Here is a 15,137-nt window from a genome sequence, read left to right on the forward strand (position 1 = left end):
CACAATGCGCAGGGTGCACATAGCACAACACTAGAACTGTCCCTCAGGCCAACTGCCCTCGCAAGGGCTGAAATGCCCTGAGTCCAAATGTCAGGGGAAGGCTGCGCAGGCAGCCAAGAACACAAGCCTAAACTTACCAACTGTCCACTAAGTGCTGGACAGTTGTGAATACAGATGATGCCAACGTTGGAGCCTCGTGGGCTCAAGAACAAGGTTGAGGGCAAGTACTGCGTGGAAGCCTCGGGGATCTGACCACACTCGTGTCCCCTAAGAGCCTCTCAGGGCTCGCAAAACAAATATGCTGGCACTTTAGAGCTTCTGCGCTCTAGCACAATGAAAATGTCCCCAGAGCCTCTCTGGGCTCTTAAAGCAACTGTGCGTTGGAGCCTCTCGGGGCTCAAAGAACAAAGGGCGCTGTGAGCCTTTCTGGGGCTCTAAACAAATATGGCCGGGGGCCCCTCGGGCTCGACGAACAACTGTGGGCGTGGGGAGCCTCTGGGCTCGAAATCGGGAATGCCCTGAGCCTCTCGGGCTCGACGAACAGATTGCCCCCAGGAGCCTCGGGGCTCCTAAACACAGATGTGGGCTTTGTTGAAGTCCCTCACGGGGGACTCAGGAACTAATACAGATGCCCCCAAGAGCCTCAACAGGCTCTTCACACTGACGGGGAGGGGAGGGCACCGGCAATGTGCCCCGACGCCCTCCTCCCCGATTCTGCACTGAACCCCACTCACCGGCTGTCTCGTTGGCGGGACGGCTCTCCTTTCCGGCAGCGCAGGGCTCCTCTTCCCTCGGGGAGCCTCGGACACGCCCGGCTGCTTCTCTCCTCGCTGCTCGGCTGCGGGGGCGGGACTTCCGGTTCCCCTCTCCCGGGCCGCACAGCGATTGGCCGGCCGACCCAGCACTTCCAGGTCATTGTAGGGAGCGCGGCGGCCAGGTGGGGGCTGCACACACTCCTGGGCTGCGGCGGTGAAACCACGGGGCAATGCTGGGTGGGCACCGGCTCCTAATTAAAATATACAATGGATCGAGGTGGGCACTCGATCGGGCCCCAAACACAGAGGCAAGATCCTGGGGCTTTAAAATCGGCAATTAAGGTGGACAAATGCCGGGTGGGCACCGGCTGCACAAAAAGCGCTCCCAAGCGCTTAGGGGCCGTGTAAAGCGCTCCCAGGCACTATGAGCAAAGTAAAGCGCTCCCCAGCGCTAGCAGAGAGAGGAAAGCGCTCCCAAGCGCCAGGGGACAGGATCAAGCACCCACAGCGCTAGGGGTCAAAAGCAAAGCTCCAGCAAGGTCTGGAGGCAGGCAGGGGGCAAGGCTGGGCCCAGAGCCAGCTCACTGGGTCTCCAGGAAGGGATACAATCCAAGTGGCGGTCCTCCTGGCCCCAGCAACAGCAGCAGCCCCCTCAGTTAGGATCCACAAGCAGAACCAAATTGTATGGGGACACAGCCCCTTCTTATACTGTAAATTCCTTTGTCTGTAGGTGCAGGGTGGGGGAGAAACCAATCGCAGCTGGTTTTGAAGTACCCTTGATAGCTCAACCACCCATTTCATTCACTGACAGGACTAGGGTCATCAGTCGCACCACAGGGGGTGGAGCCAGCATTGTGTGGGGAAAGTCCAGCCCCATCAGGGACCAGGTGCACTCCTCTCCAGCCATCAACATGCTAATCTCACACTCACCACCGGGCAGACCCATCCAGCCTTCCTGGAGCCAGGCTCACCAGCCAGCTCCAGCCAATCGCACGCCAGGCATATTTTACATTAATATGCCAAGTCCTAGAAGTGGCATTTCTACACAAGACACACTCATGCCACATACATCATTACGAAGCATTCATTCTCACGAGCTCGCACATACCAAAATCGAGCATGCACTCCCCACGCATCAGGAACTACCAGGGACACAGACATTCCCCATGCATTCCTATGGGAGAGCAGGCCAGCCTAACTACATGCACGCACTTTACTCTGGGACACAGGGAAAAAGTGCACACAGACCAAAAATCATCCACACAGATCACAGATTAAAAGCAAAAAGATTAGGGGTGAACCTGCTAGAAGGGCCAAGTCCAACACAACCCCCTTCCAGCCAAAACGCAGGGCAGACCAATCACCACCGTGATGGGCTTCCCTGCTTGGGGCGATAAAACACGGACGCGGGCCCGCAACTGCAGGGATACCCTCCTGTTTTACGCCATGGTGAACCCCTGGGGTTCTTTCGAAAACTATGGTAGGGACTAACTGGGCTACCCCACTGGTACTCACCAGCTGCCCTCGGCCAGGACCAGGCCCTAGGCCACCCAGGTGCCACTGGTTCCTGCCTACTCACAAAGTGGGGGGTAGTAACCACTGGCACATAATAGCCATTCTCCACTCTTCCTACCTGCAAGACAGGGCTAGACTGCCACTGGTTCTCCAGCCTAGGGTCTACAACCTTAGGTGGACCAGGAGTCTCAGGGAAGGCTCTCCTCCCCTTACCTCTTCTCCTAGGGTTCCTCCTCCTCCTTCGAGGGGTACCTTCAAAACACCATTCTCCCAACCTAGGGTTTAACCCCTCAGGTGGTACCGGGGTCAGAGGTGGGCTCTCCCACCCACTGCACCCCCTTCCAGAGTCCTGCTCCCTTCCAACCGGGGCGGTACCTCTGGAGGAAGAACTGGTCAGAACACTGATAACAGTATTCCCACCCTTCAGGTCAGGCAAACCCTGAACCTGGACCTCCAACCTCCGGTCTAGAACCTTTGGTGGAATCACTGCCTGGCACTCCAGGACTTCTGGGGACTCACATCCTATCCCCCAATCACTCTTTTCGCTGGACTTCTGTACCCTCCCTACTGGAGCAGTACTGCCGGACTCTATAACCATAGGAGCTCCGCTTACAGATGCTCCAGGTCCTCTACACACTAGGAGATCTCCCTCAAGTGAACTAACAGGTAAGCTTAGGTCCCCACCCTGGTGTTCCCTGAAGAAACCATCCAGGCTCTGAGGCAGGGCTTCAGGCGTCTGGGGACTCTCGGTCTCACACTCACTCCCGCTCCACTGAGAAGGGCAGTAAGCCCCTACACCCTCCTCACCATACTGGGACCTAGCTGGGCTACTCTCACCCTCCTCCACCACGCTGGGCTGGAGGACACCTGACCCACTATTGTTGGAATCACTCGCTAGTGACTCTAAAGAACCTCTCGCACTGTCCCAGCGCTCTGCTTCTTCTGCAAGGTCCCAAGGACTAAAACATTTCAACTTCAGCAGGTGCTGGCGCAACTCTGGACAAACAACACTGAGCAACTGCTCTTTGAGGAACATATTCACCCCTCCGTCCATCTCATCGTCTGGGTTAGCCGCCAGCCACTCCCACATTGCATCCGAACAGTCATCCACAAAATACCCCCACTCCCGGTGAGGTGGTTTTCTAAGGTTCCTGAGCTTCAACCTGTTCTCCTCCTCTGGGGAAACAGGTACCATACTCGGGGAACTGGGAGTGGAACTGTCTACACTGACTTTTAAATCGCTGCCACCACTGGACTCCACCCTCCCTGGGGAATCCAGACAATTACAACTGCACTCAGGGGATAACCTACTCTCTAGGGCTACCTTCTCCCTGAACAAGGCCCTTTCAGCCTCTAGCTTGGCATGCTCCAACCTGAGCTGTTCCATCGCTAGTTGGTGCTCCCGCTCTTCCTTCCCATCCAACCACTCTTCTGGGGACAGGGAAAGGGATGGGGCGCTGGTACTGACACTGGACCCAGCAAGGGACTCCCTATCTATGGGGTCCTCACTATCTGCTGATGCCCATCCACTGTCATCATCATCAAACTCACATTCTTCAGGGCTCCCCACAGACTCACATCCCTCATGGCGTGCGGCCTGGGCCCTATCTCTCTCACTGTGCTCACGATCCCACTGATCCTTTTGCCATCGGATCAGGCTGTCCCTAAGCTGGGACTGAGTATCCAACTCACTCACCTCTATGCCTCCCTTTTCACAGAATCTGACCAGCTCTAACCCACTGTATCTAAAAAGACCACAGAGATCAAAAGCAGGCTCCATTTTGGCGTACGTTCTCAAGAAAAGTTTGACACAGGGAACCTGGGGGTCAGAGCTTAACAGGAGTACACAATTAACAAAATTTAGCAAGATTCTTATCTCAGAGAACTTGCACTCCTCTGTCCAGTGTAACACACCACTCATTCACACACACCCTCCCCTCGGACTGGTAAGGCAGTTTCTACCACCCCTGATTTCTCAACCTGACCATAAGCGACACAGGTACCAAACTCTGGGAGCAGGGCGGGGAACAAGGTATTGGACAAAATTACAAAATTACACCTTTCAGGAGAAGCAATACTGAACTTCACCTAAAAACAATAATCCCCAAAATGTGGTTATCTAAAAATGTAGAGTTTTGTAGTGCGGCCTGTCGCCACTGTGGTACAGCGCAAACGCAAGTCCAATCCGCACCGCTTGCCACCAATGTAAGCCCCGGGACCCCGGGCTGGCCAAGGCTCATGCCAAAGTTAGTCAGAGACCACCATGTCTAAGGTCAGGGCAAGGGAGTTACACACCAAGATAACCCCTGCTCACCCTCTAGGTAACGTGACGCGCGCAGCAAGGCTAATCTCGGAGGCGATGTGTAAAGCGTTTGCGCGCGCACCCAGCAACAACACCCAAGGCCCACCACAAAGGGAACTCCACACAAGGTTATATAAAAAATAGCCTTTGTATTATAGCAAAAACACATTAGATAACACACACACTTTATAATGTGCCAACAGGCACAGGCAGAATTTACAAGGGATTATGTACAGGACAGGGCCACATGGACCACTGTCAGGGGTAGGCACTTTTTAGAAATAATACTTGTAGGTACAACACTTAGCACATAAACATATAATGACTGTAGCACTAAAATAGTAAATGTAGCACACAACCAGTAATCACTGGTAAGGGTAAAAACCTCCTACGCAACCCTAAATACTGTAGGAAAATCACGCAGGGAACTAGGACCTTAACAGCAGGACCTGTAGAAGGAAAACCATCACCTAAGCAGGTCACTTTTAGCAAAGGGAAGGAAACCTAAACAATCACCTAAGCAGGTCACATTTAGCAAAGGTAATAAACATCAACAATCCTCTAAGCAGGTCACTTTTAGCAAAGGGGATAAAACATAAAACACATTGCACAAGAGGCATTAAAACACATTCAGAGGTGCAGGTAGAACATTTGCACAGGAATCAAAATAAGCAAGTAACTCCCAATGCGCAGGGTGCACATAGCACAACACTAGAACTGTCCCTCAGGCCAACTGGCATCGCAAGGGCTGAACTGCCCTGAGTCCAAATGTCAGGGGAAGGCTGCGCAGGCAACCAAGAACACAAGCCTAAACGTACCAACTGTCCACTAAGTGCTGGACAGTTGTGAATACAGATGATGCCAACGTTGGAGCCTCGTGGGCTCAAGAACAAGGTTGAGGGCAAGTACTGCGTGGGAGCCTCGGGGCTCTGACCACACTCGTGTCCCCTAAGAGCCTCTCAGGGCTCGCAAAACAAATATGCTGGCACTTTAGAGCTTCTGCGCTCTTACACAATGAAAATGGCCCCAGAGCCTCTCTGGGCTCTTAAAGCAACTGTGCGTTGGAGCCTCTCGGGGCTCAAAGAACAAAGGGCGCTGTGAGCCTTTCTGGGGATCTAAACAAATATGGCCTAAACTAATACAGATGCCCCCAAGAGCCTCAACCGGCTCTTCACACTGACGGGGAGGGGCGGGCACCGGCAATGTGCCCCGATGCCCTCCTCCCCGATTCTGCACTGAGCCCCACTCACCGGCTGTCTCGTTGGCGGGACGGCTCTCCTTTCCGGCAGCGCAGGGCTCCTCTTCACTCGGGGAGCCTCGGACACGGCCGGCTGCTTCTCTCCTCGCTGCTCGGCTGTGGGGGCGGGACTTCCGGTTCGCCTCTCCCGGGCCGCGCAGCGATTGGCCGGCCGACCCAGCACTTCCGGGTCGTTGTAGGCAGCGCGGCATCCCGGTGGGGGCTGCCCACACTCCTGGGCTGCAGCGGTGAGACCACGGGGCAATGCCGGGTGGGCACCGGCTCCTAATTAAAATATACAATGGATCAAGGTGGGCACTCGATCAGGCCCCAAACACAGAGGCAAGGTCCTGGGGCTTTAAAATCGGCAATTAAGGCGGGCAAATGCCAGGTGGGCACCGGCTGCACAAAAAGCGCTCCCAAGCGCTTAGGGGCCGTATAAAGTGCTCCCAGGCGCTATGAGCAAAGTAAAGTGCTCCCCAGCGCTAGCAGAGAGAGGAAAGCGCTCCCAAGCGCCAGGGGACTGGATCAAGCGCCCACAGCGCTAGGGGTCAAAAGCAAAGCTCCAGCAAGGTCTGGAGGCAGGCGGGGGGCAAGGCTGGGCCCAGAGCCAGCTCACTGGGTCTCCAGGCAGGGAGACAATCCAAGTGGCGGTCCTCCTGGCCCCAGCAACAGCAGCAGCACCCTCAGCTAGGATCCACAAGCAGAACCAAATTGTATGGGGACACAGCCCCTTCTTATACTGTAAATTGCTTTGTCTGTAGGTGCAGGGTGGGGGAGAAACCAGTTGCAGCTAGTTTTGAAGTACCCTTGATAGCTCAACCACCCATTTCATTCACTGGCAGGGCTAGGGTCATCAGTCGCACCACAGGGGGTGCAGCCAGCATTGTATGGGGAAAGTCCAGCCCCATCAGTGACCAGGTGCACTCCTCCCCAGCCATTAACATGCTAATCTCACACTCACCACCAGGCAGACCCATCCAGCCTTCCGGGAGCCAGGCTCACCAGCCAGCTCCAGCCAATCACACGCCAGGCATATTTTACATTAATATGCCAAGTCCTAGAAGTGGCATTTCTACACAAGACACACTCATGCCACATACATCATTGCGAAGCATTCATTCTAACGAGCTCGCACATACCAAATTCGAGCATGCACTCCCCACGCATCAGGAACTACCAGGGACACAGACATTCCCCATGCATTCCTATGGGATAGCAGGCTAGCCTAACTACATGCACGTACTTTACTCTGGGACACAGAGAAAAAGTGCGCACAGACCAAAAATCATCCACACAGATCACAGATTAAAAGCAAAAAGATTAGGGGTGAACCTGCCAGAAGGGCCAAGTCCAACAGTCCCTGTAACCTTTTTTTTTTTACATTTTTGGAAAACCTTTATTAGAAGTGAGATCAGTTACAACCGATACAAAGAAGAACATCATAATCAGCCATCGGAACAGGTTCAAATAGAGCAAAGCAATTAGACCATGGCAGTGCAGGGTTCCGTTCCGCAAGTGCTCGGTTGCAACCCAGGAGAGCAATTTTGTCGGAAAACAACAGGAGTAGAGAAAGTTTAATTTTAAAATAAAGTGGAAGGGGCAGGAGCTGTGGCAGTATATGTAGAACAAAGCAAATCAGGGGAAGCTCAAGAGGCAGGATGAACATTGTCCAGGATTACTGTCAGTGGGACGTAATGATTCAACTCAGTACCAGGATAGTCAAAATACAAGCAGTCCGCTCACCAACAAGTTCCCGATCCCGGTAGCAAAGCAATCTAAATCCCCCTTATTAATCAAAGTAAGACAAGTGTGCAAAGGACTACCACCACAAAGATCCCGAATAAAAGAAAAGGAGAAAATAGATGTAGCCAGGAAAAAAAAGAATAAGAAGGCCATAGAGACAAAGAAAAATTAAGAAAACAACAACACCCCTCCCCCATTCCCCCACCCTGCACCCCTGCATGTGGCTACGGCCTACCCCCCTAGCAGCGTGCCTGTCGCCCAATATGAAGCCGAAATATAGATAAGAGAATAAGAGAAATAAGGAGATAAAAGGAAAAGGAAAGTAAGTAACCAACAGCCCACGATAGGGAAGGAAACATGAGGGAGACTCCCAGTGCGGGAACCCCAACCTCCCCCCCTTTTTCACCCACCATTAAAATTAATCAGAGAGCAAATACACAATATTGGGAGCACCCACTTAAACAGGATGTATTGATCGCTACGCAGACCAAGTCCCACGGGGGGGCATAGTGTACCCCCAGCAGCAGAAATGGCGCCCTGAGCGCACTCGACTCCCACAGGCAAACAGGATCAAGGGTACAGGTCCCACCCACCCCAAAATGCCGGACCGGGTTAGAAATCAAAAAAATGGAGCAGTCGTGGCAGTCCAGGAATAACCAAAACCTCTACAAAGTCACATGAAACGGCCAATCAGCCACCACCGATCGTAATCCACGGGGTCCGCTGTCCTGTAGTCGATCCGCCGTGAGTCAACAGAAAGTCTCCCAAGGGTGCAAGTCCGCAGTGTCGCCATCAGTAAGCCACCTCCATGTCGAGCCACAGCCCCGCCATGATAGCAGTAACATTTACCACAGAGAAAGTGACGAGCGAAGCTGGTGACGGCCACAAGGAAACATCGGCTCAACAGTAATCAGGACTACGTCCCTCCATCACCAGAACGTATGTGGAAAAAGGTAGGGCTATGACCTTTTTCAAGATTTGCCCGGCGCTAACCGCCTTTGTACCATTCAAATTACCAAGCAATGAGGCAGGCGCCGGAGACCAGAAGGCAGGAAACAGAAGTTTTATTCCGACGGAGCAGAACACATCAGATCGGACAACAAGGTATCGTCTCGAGGTGCTCTAACAGCCTCTCTGAGGCCTGGCCTCTTATACACCGGTTTATGGCATGTGACCTTTCTTTATTACAATCATAACATTGTGAAGTAAGGAAAAAGACATCCCCATAATCCTCGTGTCAATCCCACCCCCGTATACCTTCACAATAGAGGTCCTCAACCTGCTGATAAGAGGAGGGGGTCATCACGCAGCTGAGTGTTTCGCCAAGTCTTAGGATGTGTGCGCCTGATCATATCCCAGGGGGTGGGGAGGCCCTGATCAACAGTGTGTCCTTTGAAGAGGGGCGTTTGCATACAATGAGGGGCAGTAAATGGTATCTCCCGGCTTAGGCAATGGCCTCGGACCTGTGTGGACAGTCGGACATGGGGTAAGGGGTCATCAAAGGAGTGGTATTCATGCCGCGTGGACAATCCAGCGCGGAGGGAAGGTTTATCAACAGAGGGGCATTCATGGGAGGAGAGGAGGTGCTGGTCAGGCGCTGGCGTGACTCCCAAGGACAGGGTCATGCAGAAGGGTTATGCTCATGAGGGGGAGGGAGGGGGAGCCAGGGTGCGCGGAGGATGCTTGCTGGGTCAGAGGGGCGCGCTGGCGATCGATCGTGGACAGGGAGACCATGATACCTAAAATGGCTGCCGTGCACGTCGTACGTGGGTGACAAGCTGGCGCAGATGATGTTTAGATCGCAAACTAAAATTACACAGTCCTCCCTTTTAACATGTCTCGCCAACTTGTCAGTTTGGATTTATCCCCATAAGGCCACGTATCTCTACTTCATAGAGGGGACTCATGTGCTCATTTCGGAAGTCCAAAGTCTTTGGGCACATACAGTTAGAAACAAGGCCGCACAAAGATGGCAGACATTGGATACCTAAGCAACACCCACATAATATTACAACAGGTATCAGTATGAAGGAAAACAACCTCCAACCCCAGTTCCTCAAAGTGTCCCAAAACCAGCTCCCAAGTGACCATCCTTCTTGTTCTTGGTGAACCTCCGAGAAAAGTCTGTGGAGGTGTTCAATTGCCTTGTAGACGGAAGGCGAGTTGTCAGGCACGTAGGTGCAGCAGCTAGATCCGATGATGCGGCATGCTCCTCCTCGGTCGGCTAGGACCACGTCTAGGACAAGGCGGTTTTGAAGGGTCACAAGACGAACCGCCTGAAGCTCCGCCGTGTTGTTAGCGAGGATGCCAGCCGTGATGTTGATTGTCATTTCTACTGCCTGGGTCAGGTGTCGGATAGCGCGGCTGTTTGCCATTGGGCCCCACAGGGGAACAAGTCCCTTTGCTGCATCCAAGAATTGAGCTCCAGTGGAGTCGGCTTGTTCCATGTCATCTGCACGCCTCTGCCGGTGATGGTTAGCAGGGGCTACATACATGGGGGGAAGAATGAAGGCAATGTAGCAGATACCCTTCCAACCTTTCGGGAGCCAGGTGTAAGCTTTGGTGCCACACACAAAGTACATGTTTGGAGAAGCAACAAAGGAAGGGGGGTCGGCTGAGTCCAATGTTCTAATGATTCGGCAGGAACTGCGACCCACCGGCTGTGATCCCTGGCCTTCGAGACACACGAGACCTGTGACATTAATAACAGACAGAGCCACAGTCAGAGTGGCGGTGGTTTGTTTCTGCAGATGAGAGAAGGTGGATCTAGCTGGATTGTGGAGTACCTCAATCAGTGACATTTGTAAAGAGCGCTACATACCCGTAGGGTCTCAAGGCGCTAGGGGGGGGGGGGTGCCGCTACTGCTCGAACAGCCAGGTCTTCAGCTTCTTCCTGAAGGAGAGGTGGTCTTGGGTCAGGCGCAGGTCGGTCGGGAGGGAGTTCCAGGTCTTGGCGGCCAGGTAGGAGAAGGACCTTCCTCCTGTAGTCGCTCTTCGGATGCGGGGGACGGCGGCGAGGGCGTGGTTGGCTGATCGGAGGTGGCGTTTGGGAGCGTAGAAGTTGACTCGGCTGTTGAGGTAGCTCGGGCCTTGGTCGTGTAGGGCTTTGTGTGCGTGGGTGAGGAGGCGGAAGGTGACTCTCTTGCTGACGGGGAGCCAGTGGAGGTCTCTCAGATGTCCGGAGATGTGGCTGGTTCGTGGGATGTCGAGGATGAGTCTGGCTGAGGCGTTTTGGATCCGCTGGAGTCTGTTCTGGAGCTTGGCGGTGGTGCCGGCGTAGAGGGCGTTGCCGTAGTCCAGTCGGCTGGTGACGAGGGCCTGGGTGACGGTCTTCCTGGTCTCTGTGGGGATCCACCAGAAGATCTTCCGTAGCATGCGTAGGATGTTGAAGCACGACGAGGAGACGGCGTTTACTTGCCTGGTCATGGAGAGGGAGGAGTCCAGGATGAAGCCCAGGTTGCGTGCATGGTCTGTCGGTTTGGGTGCGGTGCCCAGGGCGGGAGGCCACCAGGAGTCGTCCCAGGCGGAGGGTGAGGAGCCCAGGATGAGGACCTCCGTCTTGTCCGAGTTCAGCTTCAGGCGGCTGGTCGTCATCCACTCGGCTACCTCTTTCATCCCTTCGTGTAGGTTGGCTCTGGCGGCGGCGGGGTCGTTGGTCAGGGAGAGGATCAGCTGGGTGTCGTCGGCGTAGGAGATTATGCTGAGGTTGTGTTTGCGTACGATGGCCGCGAGGGGGCTCATGTAGACGTTGAAGAGGGTGGGGCTCAGAGAAGATCCTTGGGGGACGCCGCAGATGACTTCGGAGGCCTCTGACTTGTATGGTGGTAGGCGGACTCTCTGTGTTCTTCCGCCGAGGAAGGAGATGATCCATTCCAGCGCCTTGTCCTGGATTCCGACGTTGCTGAGGCGCCGTACCAGGGTGCGGTGGCAGACCGTGTCGAAAGCCGCGGAGAGGTCTAGGAGGATGAGGGCCGCTGTTTCTCCATTGTCCATCAGGGCCCGGATGTCATCGGTGGCGGCGATGAGGGCGGTCTCGGTGCTGTGATTGGCTCGGAAGCCGGACTGTGAGGGGTCGAGGGATCCGTTCGTCTCGAGGAAGGCGGCCATCTGCTTGTTGACGGTCTTCTCGATGACTTTGGCTGGAAACGGGAGAAGCGAGATGGGGCGGTAATTCTTGAGGTCGGTGGGGTCCGCTGTTGGTTTCTGTACTTCAACACGTTCTTTGGCTGGAATGTCTTTAAGGAAGGTGGCGCCTGTGAGCGCAGGACACAAGGCAGCAGAGGTCTTTTCGGTTTTGTTCAGCCAGAAACCAGAGTAGAAGTGCGACACTGTCTGGCTGGAGGTGGCGTTGTCCTTGTGGCTCTCTTGCATGAGGATCAACCAGGCGAGGCAAGAGCCGTGAACTGAGAAAGGAGAAGGGATGAAGGGGATGGAGTGTCCAGTGGCATGCGGGAGCAACCCGCAGATCCAGCAGTTCGTGGCATTTGCAGCAAGGTTGTGTTGGTGCAACAGTTGCACGAAGGAATTGTTCCAGAATTCCCTGCGCCTTTCTCGCAGCTGAGGCGACAGAGGGATTAGGTGATGCTCTTTCAGGGGTGTTGGTTGTGCAGTAGGTAGCAATGCCTCATGAGCCGGTGCGCTTTCCTCCAGAATCCAGAAGGAGGTCATGAGGAGGAGGCAGAAGAGGAAGGCAATAAAAAGGGCGATTGTCTTTTATTTGTGCAAATTGTCAGTCTTTGGGTTTCTATAGTGGGTATTTCCTGTTGCTTCCATCATCTTCTTATCTGGCGCTTCCATCATCTTCTTATCTGGCGCTTCCATCACCTTCAAGGGGCTCGGTAGCGGGCAGAACCACAGACTTCGTTTAGCTTCTCTCCCGGCAACCCTTGGTTGTGCTTAGGTCACCGTTCTGAGATTCAACTTAGTCCGAGGTCTACTTAGCCGAAGCTCCCTCCTTTCGACGCAGGAAATACCCTTCTCTGGATGGCACAGTGGGATCAGTGAATTTTGCAAGTTCAAGTGCCCCTGTATCGGGATAACAGTTCAATGTCGGTCGGTCCTTGTTCAGGAGCTCTTCTTGGGTGTTGACGTTTTCTGTCGTGGCCAAGTTCGCAGAGACCTTCCGGCAATGATGTGCGTGCAGCCAGTGCTTCTTCCCCTCCACTCGAAGCGCCGTTCGTGTGGTGATCAGCACTTGCCAGGGGCCCGTCCACCGGGGTTCCAGACTCTTGGTCCGTTGGAAATTTCGTATTAGCACGAAATCTCCCGGTTGGATGTCGTGGCCGGGGCCCCCTGGAAGCATCGGGGATGGCCTGCTGCACCTGTTGATGAATGACAGACAACGTTTTAGTTAATTTGCACAAATAATCAGACAGTAGGACGTCCGGGACGTCATGGATGGAGGTTGGTTTGGGAGCAGTCCAGAGGTTCATCGGTCGCCCGAATACAACCTCGTAGGGGGTCAAATGATGCTTGGTGGGAGTGGAGCGCATCGATAACAATGCCAGTGGGAGGGCATCCGGCCATTTAAGTCCAGTGGTGGCCACTATTTTCGACAATTTCAGCTTCAGTGTGGCATTATGGCGTTCCACCAGGCCGGCGGATTGGGGGTGGAAGACCGCATGAAACCTTTGCTTCACCCCCAACCCTTTTAAGATTAATTGGATAACCTCAGCTATGAAGTGGGGGCCATTGTCGCTCCATAAAATTCGGCAAAGGCCATAGCGAGGGAAAAATTCTTTCAGTAGTACTTTGGCAGTAGTCATGGCAGTGTTGTCACGGGTTGGATAGGCCTCTACCCATTTGCTGAAGGCACATACGATGACTAGTACATACTTCAAGCTTTGGCATCTTTCTAGTTGGATGTAGTCCATCTGAAGGACCTCAAAGGGGTGATTGGGGATCCCAAACCCTCCCCGGGGCACCACAGTTCCTTTCCCGGGGTTGTGTTGCAGACAGATAAGGCACTGTTGGACTAGGCGTCTGGCTGAGTCGGGGATTTTGTCGTTGTGCCAGACTTTGGAAATGAGTTCGATCATGGGTGCAGATCCTATGTGTGCGGGGGAATGAGCCATCGTCAGTATGGGGATCAGGTATGAGTCAGGCAGCAACCATTTGTTTGCATCTTTTGTTCGCCAGCAGCCCTCATCGTCCCTCAAACCCACCCCTGCCCACTTAGTCAGTTCGTGAGGGGTGCTGGCCGACTGGATGTCTCTGATCATTTCCCTTGCGTCAGTCCATTTCTCTGCTTGTGACCTGGTCACATACATGCGTGTCACCGTCCTATTCTCAGCTGTTGTTCGTGCAGTGATGTCGGCTAGTGCATTCCCTTGTCCGACTAAGTCTGTCACCCTCTTGTGTGCCTGGCATTTGATCACTGCTAGTCGTTTGGGGAGGAGAACAGCTTCAATCAGGGCAGAAACCAAATCTCCGTGAAGGATGGGGGTGCCGTGGGACGTCAGGAATCCCCTCTCCCTCCACAGGAGTCCAAAATGGTGGACCACCCCGAAGGCATACTGGCTGTCTGTATATACGTTCGCGGTGGTCCCTGTGGCTATGATGCATGCTCGTGTGAGGGCTATCAGTTCTGCTGCCTGGGCAGATCGTTGTGTGATGCAGGCTGTCTCAACTACTGTTCGGGCTGTCGTAACTGCATAGGCAGCTGAAGTGGTGCCATCTGGGAGTTTGATGCATGAGCCGTCTACCCATAGCTCTCCATCGGGGTCAGTGAAAGCGGTGTCTCGGAGGTCAACCCTACTCCTGGTTTGTTCGTCCGTGAGGGTCACACAGTCGTGTATGGGAGGAACTTCGGGGTCATTTTCAGGCAGGGGCAGTAATGTGGCAGGATTCAAAGTCGTGCATCTCTTTAGTGTGATGTGGGGTGCAAGTAGCGTCAGTTCATACCCTGTTAGTCGTGCGCTAGTCAAATGTTGAGTCTTGGTTTGGTTCAGAAGGGTGTCGACTGCATGGGGTACTAACACGGTGAGGGAGTTTGAAAGTACGATTCCCTCACTCTGACGGATAGAGACAGCAGCGGCAGCTACTGCTCGAAGGCAGGCAGGCAAAGCTCTGGCTACAGGATCAAGAGTGGCGGAGAAGTAGGCACAAGGGCGCTGCTTAGGACCAATTGATTGAGTCAGGACAGACAATGCACACCCCTCCCTTTCGTGGGTGAAGAGGGAGAAGGGTTTGGAGTAATCCGGGGTTCCTAGGACGGGTGCTGAACAGAGTGCATTTCGTAATTCACAAAAGGACGTTTGACACCCGGGGGTCCAAGGGAGCGGGGAGGGGACATCTTTGGCCAGCAGGGCCAGTAGGGGTTTTACAATGAGGCTGAATCTAGGTAACCACTGTCTGCAAAAAGAGGTTAGGCCGACAAAAGAGCGGACTTTCTTTTGTGTTTTTGGGACGGGGGTGTCTAGGATGGTTTGGATTCGGTCGGGCGTGAGTTTCCTCCCTTCTTGGGACAGGAGATGGCCTAGGTATGTCACTTGTGGCTGGCAGAACTGTAATTTCTTTTTGGAAACTTTATGGCCATTCTCTGCAAGAAAGTGTAGGAGTTGGATAGTGGCTGTGATTGCAA

Source organism: Lissotriton vulgaris, chromosome 1_1 (genome assembly GCF_964263255.1).
Source record: "Lissotriton vulgaris chromosome 1_1, aLisVul1.2, whole genome shotgun sequence".
Taxonomy (NCBI): Eukaryota; Metazoa; Chordata; class Amphibia; order Caudata; family Salamandridae; genus Lissotriton; species Lissotriton vulgaris.